The 9,017-nt window shown below is 48.0% G+C and overlaps 1 non-coding gene across 1 annotated transcript; it reads right to left on the bottom strand.

Annotated features, from left to right (window-relative positions):
- Window positions 1-777: 777 nt before the first annotated feature.
- TRNAS-ACU lies at window positions 778-859 on the bottom strand. The gene has a single exon. It is a non-coding gene; the product is annotated as a tRNA-Ser (tRNA).
- Between the last annotated feature and the right edge of the window lie 8,158 nt (window positions 860-9,017).

Below are 9,017 nucleotides of genomic sequence, written 5' to 3'. Positions count from 1 at the left end.
GAGATGAGGTTGGGAAATGCCCACCACCAGCCTTTCAGGTGTGACAATGGAGGAGCCAGACTCGCTGCTGGCCCATTAAAGGGATCCACACTCCCAAGCACTATCCCAGGAACCGTGTACAATGCAGACGTCTCCGAGATAGCACAGCGACAATGGGCACTGCTTGACTCACATCCTAGCAAAGGTACTTCCTAGCCAGTTGGAAGAAACTATGAAAGGTGGGGTTGAGACATTATGAGTTGGCCTCTATCCCCCACAACTCAACAGCTGGAAATACACCTGGATGACAAAACTGATTCAGAAATCAGAAGAGAATAATAATAGTACATTCAAACCAAAGTCCCCAAACAGACTAGTAGTGGTTTCTCAGCAGAAAATTTTCAGTTTGGGGAATTTTGTTTTCCCAGTCAGACTTTGCCAAGGGAAGCAGAGAGAAAATGGTTGAGTTGTCTCCTTCAGAACAGCTTGGCCTAGACACTAGCTCTGGTTCATTGTTGTGGCCTTGATCAGGTTGGGGGTATTTTAATTATTTGGGGAGGTCCAAGGGTGTTTGGGGGAGATTATGAGGCTGTTCCCTTTTGAGATAAAAGCTAAGAAATGCAGGACTAGAGAATTTTTTTAGAAATCTGGGATTTAGACATTTTATTTGAAGCGGGGTGGGGGGGCAGCTGAGATTCTGAGAAGGTTTTTGTTTGCAAGAAGCAACATTGTTTGGTCTGTCATTGTACCAAGGGGGGAGATGGTTGTCTATAAAGGAGGGTGAAGACTAAATGTATCCAATGAGGATGGGATTTGAACCCATGCATGCAGACCACAATGGATTAGTAGTCCATCACCTTAACCACTTGGCCACCTCATCTGAGCTGCTAAAATAGGGACAGGAGGAGAAATCTAAGGCCGGCAGAGATAGGGCCACTAAGGAGTTTTTAAATACTAAGCATAAGCAGGGGCTGAATGAGCTCCCCCGTCACATCTAGTGAGGAGCTGGGGGAAGACTTCAGGAACAGGCCGTGTTTGCATAGACACCCCTACTCTGCCCAGCTATGCAGCATGATGGGGCCGCTTCCCCAAAATGACCAGTTTGGGATGGTGGTGGGTTACAAATCACTTTAGGATTGAGTGCAATGAAATGTTATTCTCCTTCCTGTACGAGTGAAGGGCAGCGGAACGTACCTAGGCCGTCCTGACGGAGGGGTGGGTGGGTGGGTGAGGAATCGCTTTCATTGGACTGCAGAGAAGTGATTGAGGACGTCACCCTAACCCAGTGGTCCCCAAACATTTCACACTGCGCCCTCGTGTCCATGGCTGTGGCCCCTCGGAAGCCGCGGTCGAGAACCGGGGCTGGGAGTGGGGCCGTTGCTTGCTGGGGAGAGGGGTGCGGACAGGGGTAAGGGGGTCGAGGCCGGGCTGGGAGCCAGGGGCCCAGGCTGAGGGTGGGATTGGGGAAGAGCTGGGACAGAGTGGGGCTGAGTGGGGCTCCCTCCCTGGCCTCCATGGGGGCTGGCTCAGGCCCTGAGGTGCCCCCATCAATCTTCCTCTGTGTCCCCCTAGGAGTCACGCCCCACATTTTGGGGACCACTGACCCCTACTCGCTAAGCAGGGGCTGGTGATGCCAAAGCCCAGGGAAAGGGAGAACAAGTGCGGGGGCCCCAGCACTGGAACCCTGCCCCCCCCACTTCTGTGTGTGACTCCGCCCCCTTCCACACCTTCCACCCACGGCCCCACCCACTGTCACCTCTGTTCCACCCCTTCCCCCACTGGCCCCACCCTGTCACTCCTTTACCCCGGCCCCGCTGCGGCCCCGAGACCAGAGAAGCTCTGTGCCCCTGCTGCAGCCCCCGGGCCGTAGCAGGGAGTGGGAGCTCCTCCAGCCCTGGGGCTGACATGGGGGAGACTTTTCCAGGGGGGCCTAATTTGGCCAGGGCCCCTAGTCATGGGCCCCACTGTCCCCTTGGCAACGCAAGGTTTGGGGAGGCTGAGCCCCCCGAGCCTCCATTACGAGCCGCCCAGGCTACCTCTGCTCAGTGGGTGGCCAGTCTCCCTGTGTCTCTGCTGTTCGTGCTGGGGAGCCCGGCCGGCCTTAGGGGTGGGGCCCCCGGCAGCCGCCCAGGGCTCCAGGGGGTCAAAGGGCACCGTGTGGCCGTGCAAAGGTGCTCACTGCTCTCCCCTGCCCCAGTGCTCCTCCGTGGCCCCACAGAGGCTGGGGGGAGCGAGGAGCAACACTATGTGCCCCATGCGTCCTGGTCACTTTCCCCACCTGGGCTGGGCTGTGAGGGGAGCATCAGAATGTTGGTGTCACTAGGCCTGAGTAAACCAAAGTTGTGACTTTGGGCCTGAAGTGAACCAAAGTTCTTACATGCTGTGAACTTTAACCAGCCTAAGATGCTAAGAGACAGCAAGCAAAATGTGTAACTGTCAGCAATCTCCGCTTGCAGATGCAGGAGTGGCGGGGAGGAGGGGGAGAGGGGGAAGAAAAGTCTGCATGCGTCTGTGCTGTGAAGGCCAGAGATAAGCATGCGAATGGGAACTTTTCTAACACGCTGAAATGTAATGTTTAAAGTAACTGCTGCTGGGAAGGGAGGGGTGAGGGGGAAAACCGAACAAAAGGCTTACACAAACAAATGGGGTATAAATGCTGGGACCCCGCCTGCGCGCGGGTGTGCAGGATTTGAGAATGCTTTTTCTCCCTGGCACCTTATTTGGGCTCAAATAAACCTGGTTTTGCTTCTCCACCCTGGTGTAATAATTAGTGCGACGCACACCGGGCAACGAACCCTGCTGCTGCTCCGCCTCAGGCTCTTTGAGCCGGCAACAGTTTTGGCGTCCCTGGGTGGGCTCGAGGCAAAATTGTGCCTTGCCCGGACTCCTCCAATGGCCGGTGGACGATGGTCACAGCCGACGCCCAGCATGCACCGGTGCCTTTACCGGGGGCCTCGGCAGAGATGCGTCAGGCTGACCTTGGAGGACACAATGGTGCAACACACTCAGATAGTGGAGAAGCAGTTGCGGGCGATGGTGAGGAACCGGTCCTGTGGATAAGGTAGGAACAGTCCAGTGGTGTGGACTTTTGCCTGAGGCTGGGGATGCCCAGCCGTTGTAATTCCCACTAGACAAGAGAGTGTCCTATAGTGGGTCAAGGGCAAGCCCGTGGTATGGGGCAGGGACAGAGTATAGGCAGGGCATGGTGTACACCCTTAGAATGCATTCTGGCGAATTGGAAAGTGTTTGAATCAGATCCATTGACTAAAAGTAAACTGAAAAGATTTTATACAGTAGACTGGCCTCAGTATCAGTTAGAGAGCCAGGAAAGGTGGCCACCAGAAGGATCACTTAATTACAACATGATCCTTCAATTACTTCTGTTTTGTCAGCGAGTGGGCAGCTTCTGAAGCTGTTTGTATGTAGAGCTCTTGTAAAAATCCCCCATCATATGCCCCAGAGCTGCACTGGGAGGAGGACTGTCCGTGGGAATGTCTGTCTCTGTTGGGCTCATGCCTTCTGAACTTATTGACTGTGCAGCAAGATAAGATGCATCGTGGTAATAGGAAATAATGGTCTTGGTGTGTGTGTGTGTGTGTGTGTGTGTATACCAGTGTGAGTGTCCGTTACCGGAAGACGCCCAGAATACCCTGTGAAGCGAATGCTCATGATCAGGAATATTCTAACGCAAGCCCGGTAACTAGTGGATCTTTAGGAGATCCGACCCACGGTGGGCTGACTCGGCCTGGCATCGTCCGGCGAAGAAGCTGCCTGGGTCTAGGAATGTGTGAACCCATCTTCCCTCCCCCCCTTCCTTTCCGTGTGGGCTACTGACAGTCTGATCATCTCACTGGATGCAATCAGAGTAAGCGGCGCCGTCTCCCAGAGACTAGCCGACGCTCTTTGCTGAAGGGAGGTGTAGGAGAGTCATGGTCATCCCCGTTAGTCTCTCCTGTGTGAGTGTCCTGTAGGGAGAGATCCTTAGTTTATGAGCTGCTAGCGCGGACAGGGCACCCTCTCTGTGTGTGTAAGTGGAAAATGGGGGAGGGACAGTCTAAACATTCCACCTCACCCCCTAAGGGTACCCCAGCATAGTACATGTATGTACATTATGGTCCTAAAACCTGCAGGTATTTAGAGAATTGGAATCTTCACATGCGTGAAAATCCATCTAAACAGTGCCCATTAGAAGGTATCTTCAATCTAGATAAGATCATATATCTCAGAGGAGCTTTTAATCACCAAAGAAAAGCTTCTGACACAGTGTGAGCAATTTGTCTAGGAACGGGTTAATTTGAAATTCAGCTTAGCCCAGAGATAAAGAGAAGTTGTTTTGTGTTCAAGGTCAAGAACCAGCACAGACTATGCTAAGTGCAAAGAAAAACTGCTTTCAGCCCCAGCTGGTTGTGGAAAATAGAGACAGAGGCAAACCAAAGGCAATCCAAGTTACAAAACTGAAATTACATTTGCAAAGCTTAACTTTCCAGTGAGACATGTGTGAGTATTAAAGTGGCTTAAGGCTTGGGGCATTTATATTTTTTTCCTGAGTGATGTGGGAGCGTTCCCAACACTCTCTGTTGTTGTTTTATTATTTTTAATGAAGCTTTAAAATTTGATTATATGGTGTGTTTTCTTCCCCCAATATCCTGCAGTGTCAGTTTGATCACCTGACATGAGGGATAAATTGGTAACAGAAATTTGTCACAGTTTGGTGAGCAACTAATAATGGGGGAGCCCTGCAGAATTTACACTATCTATCTGTTTTACCCTTGTCATTTTGTTTGCTTTATTTGGTATTGTTGGTGTTATATGATAAGGATTGTATGGTTAAAGGTGAGCCCTAATAGAATAAGGAAACACTATCTGGTTCTGGTTCTATTCTGTTTAACTGTTGTTTTTCTGCTCTGTTCATTTGGGCGTTAGGTGTGTGGGCGGAACTGAACTTCTCGTTCGTAATTCCTCAGGGTGGAAGCCATGTGTGCGATGAAGCTCTGAGGTTGTATTGAGATCCTACTGTCCCGCCCCCTGTAACGGACAATGTAATAGAAGTAGGAAAAATCTGGCTTAGACTGTAATTTTCCCTGCTCTCTGTGTAATTTTCTTTTCTGTTTAAGTGTCAACAGACAAATGGGTGGGTCTTTGGGTATACCCCCTAAAGGGGTTTGGATTGTGTGTTAAGTAAATGGCCTTTACGCAATGGCCATGTATTTTTGCCCAGGTGGCAAGCCTTACTAGGGAGGACTCGAGTAGTTTTGGGAGTAAAAATGTTTTAGGGAAAAGACCAGAAGGGTGGGGGCTAGTTGAGAAGCCCACCCTCCTAGCTAAACTGGTAGTGGAACAAGTTTGTGCCCAGGATAGGGACGATTCAGCGAGAAAAGCAGGATCGGGCCCAGGCGGGCAGGCAACAGACAGAGAGATTGGAGAACAGGTTGGAAACTTTTGAGGGTGTAGTGGAAAGGAGTAAGTGAGTATAAGCATGGAAATTTCAAATACTCAGGAGGATATTTGAAATGATGATTTGAATTAGTAAGTGGCTGTTGAAAGGCAAGCAAGTGATTTAAGGGAAAAGCAAGTGATTTTTAAGGGAAAGTGAAAAGTTAACTCTGTAGTTGCTGGAGGGAACAGCAGTTGAACTTTGTAAAAATGCTAAAGAGAAAAGTTTTTGGTGTCTTTGAAATGTTTGTAAATAAATTCAGGCAAAGAAAATATGGGGTAATTCTCCTGTTTTGCCTAAAATCAACAAGAGTATTTGTATATTTTAAGTAATGATTGACTGCCCAGAAGGGATAGACCTCTGTTTTTGACTTTCAGATAATCAAAGAAAACTAATGCCAGCTGAACAGCATTCAACATATCATGCATTTACTGACAGAGTAACAATTATGTTTTGTGTTCTATGTCCTGTCTTGTGGTGTTTGTCTTGTGGCCAGAATTGATGTGTTTAATATTTTTATGGGATGATCTGATTTAAAATCAAGCGGCAGTGTTAAATTGAAATGCAGATACTTGTTTTGTTCCACTTAGAATACAAAGTGTTTGGATATATCAGAAAAATGTGATATACTAAAGTCTAATACATTTTCCTAAGTAAGAGAAAGAAACTTCATTGGCCAAATTTTTTAATTGAAAATTGTTATTAAAATTTGCATACTAACAGTCTTTAAAAGCAAGGACATGGAAAGTTAACCCACTCCCCATATTGTACATTGGATCCTTCTGGCTACCTCAGATTTCTAGCCAGAGGGCTGGGGATGGTGGAAAGCTATTGGACTAGAGGTTGTATTGAATGAACTCATCAAAGTGGGTGTGCTTGTCCTGGCTTGTTGTTCTAAAGCTCTGTAATAAGGTTATTTTAGTGAAAGGGTATATGTGGCATACATTAAATAAGACTAATGTACTGTGTATGTGTTCATTGTTAACAAAAGGTGTATAAGTAAAAGTTTCCTTTATAGGTTAAAGGAGCAAAAAAAATGGGAAAAGGAAAAAGAATGAGTTAACTGAGAAAAAAAAGAATAGCTAACATGCTAAAAATAAACTGGCCAAGATTTGTGCTGAGACAAACTTAAAGTGGCCAGATGCCCTTCCTTTGGCACTGATAAGTATAAGAGCCATTACTTGGCTAAAAACCAGAAAAAGGGGGGGGACTTAAATTTGCCCATGCAGCTATAAAATTTGTAAAATCTGCAAAGACACTAATGCAATGTGTTAGGTTTCTTTTCTCACAGGTAAAGAAGAAACAACCCTGTGGTATTAATTGGATTTTGGGGTTTAATCTACAGGCTGCGCCCTGTGTTTTGGATAAATCCTTCAGTATGTATTGCCCTCCCTAATTGGATTTTAAATGACATTGCCCTTATCAGGTTTTCAAATCACTTCTACATACCCAGATTGCTCACAAGGGGCTGCCATTAGATTAGCACAACAGAGGGCCTGGGTTATTTCCTCTGGAAAGAAAGAGAATTGAGCAGATCCCTGTGGGCTAGGGCCAATATCTTAAAAGCCAAGAACATGATAAGAAATTGGGCCAACTAGAAAAGGCTACTAGCCTTATTCTTGAAACTCAGCTATCTTAAGTACAGGCTGGAGTTGGTGAGTTACATGTCATTTCCACCCTTAGTTCTATGACCCAGAAGTTACTGACAGAGATGGTATTGCATATCACTGAGGCTGGGAAGGCATTGCAGTGGGATCTAGTATGTTTAGAAATTCAGAATTTCCTGAATGACCAGCTGATGGCCATTCTGAGTGATCTTGAGCACAAAACATGGCCCACTGCCCTTACAGACGCATCAGGAGTACCATCTGATCTGTGGTCATGGAGACATACTTGGACACTTTCTGGATGGAAGTGTGGACATTCACAGTGCTCCTTCCAAGCATATGGACCGGTTAGGGTGGGTGTGGGCTCCCACATACCGAATCCTGCTGGGTCCATGGGGAGGATGCATGTGGGACTAAATTATTCACCAAGACATCTGGGAAATTAAACCACTTGGTATACCTACCTGATTTATAGTCAGTGCCCCAATCCCTTAGTTGTTAAATGAACATTCCACTCTTTTGTCCATGCATTCATTCCTGGGTTGGGGGTGACTAAGCTCAAAAGAGCAGTTGTACATATATCTGCAAAGCTTCATTGCTTTTTGTCTTTAAAGTTTGAGAAACCTCGCCAAAAGTTGGTTGAGTATTCTCAAAGGGGGGAATTGTTGGTGTCACTAAGCCTGAGTAAACCAAAGTTGTGACTTTGGGCCTGAAGTGAACCAAAGTTCTTACATGCTGTGAACTTTAACCAGCCTAAGATGCTAAGAGACAGCAAGCAAAATGTGTAACTGTCAGCAATCTCCGCTTGCAGATGCAGGAGTGGCGGGGAGGAGGGGGAGAGGGGGAAGAAAAGTCTACATGCGTCTGTGCTGTGAAGGCCAGAGATAAGCATGCGAATGGGAACTTTTCTAACACGCTGAAATGTAATGTTTAAAGTAACTGCTTTAACCCGAATAACCCGAATACTCTCTTTTGCTAAGCTTGGGAAGGGAGGGGTGAGGGGGAAAACCGAACAAAAGGCTTACACAAACAAGTGGGGTATAAATCCTGCGCGGGTGTGCAGGATTTGAGATGCTTTTTCTCCCTGGCACCTTATTTGGGCTCAAATAAACCTGGTTTTGCTGTTGCTCCGCCTCAGGCTCTTTGAGCCGGCAACAAGAAGCTGCTGCTCTCTGCCCTCCCCTGACGCAGCCCGGCTGAGGAAAGTGACCTGGATGCAGGGAGCTCGGATGATGTCCCTTCTCGCCCCCCTGCCCCTACCAGGGAAGGCTGCTGTGTGGTGTCTCCATGGCTGCACTTTCAGTGATGCAGGTTTCTCGATCCCATTGTTCCAGGGGCATCCTACTAGATAAAATTGAGCAAGAAATGCTTCCCAGTGGTTTTTAGGACTGGAATTGCTATTTTCAACAGCCATTGCCATTTTTTTTCTAGTTTTGTTTGTTTAAAAGGAAGACAGTGATATTGCACTGGCAAATTCCCCATAGAAACAAAGAATAATAAAGGCACCTCAACTTTTCCTCATGTATGGAGGACAGTCTTATAATATGCATCCAGAGATCCTCCAATCACACAAGCTGAAAATTGTTCCACTTTACTGCAGCTCTGTAACCATGCGGGAACCAGTCTGTGTTCTGTGCACATCCAAAATTCCTGCTGAATGACCTGCCCTGGGAGCAAGTTACCAGTGACCCAGGGCTGGGGCAGAAGGAGGGTGCAGATGGTGGGGAGGAGCCCAGAGCTGGGGCGGCAGGGGGGTGCGGGTGGTGGGGGGCAGAGCCCAGGGCTCGGGCAGCAAGAGTTATGGGGAGGAGCCCAGGGCTGGGGTGGGGGTAGCCAAATTTTTTTTTCCTTGGGGCGGCAAAAAACCTAGAGCCGGCCCTGCCTCCACGCACTGTGAGGTAGGTAGGAGTGGATCATTATTATCCCTACTCCAAAGAGGGAGAAGCTAAGGCTGAGAAAGGAGAATTGACTTGTCTGAGGTCACACAGCCAGTCAGT

The sequence above is a fragment of the Mauremys mutica genome, unplaced genomic scaffold (assembly GCF_020497125.1).
Source record: "Mauremys mutica isolate MM-2020 ecotype Southern unplaced genomic scaffold, ASM2049712v1 Super-Scaffold_100314, whole genome shotgun sequence".
Classification (NCBI taxonomy): Eukaryota; Metazoa; Chordata; order Testudines; family Geoemydidae; genus Mauremys; species Mauremys mutica.
Note: the sequence above shows the minus strand (reverse complement) of the source record. Positions and strands in the feature narration are given on the sequence as shown.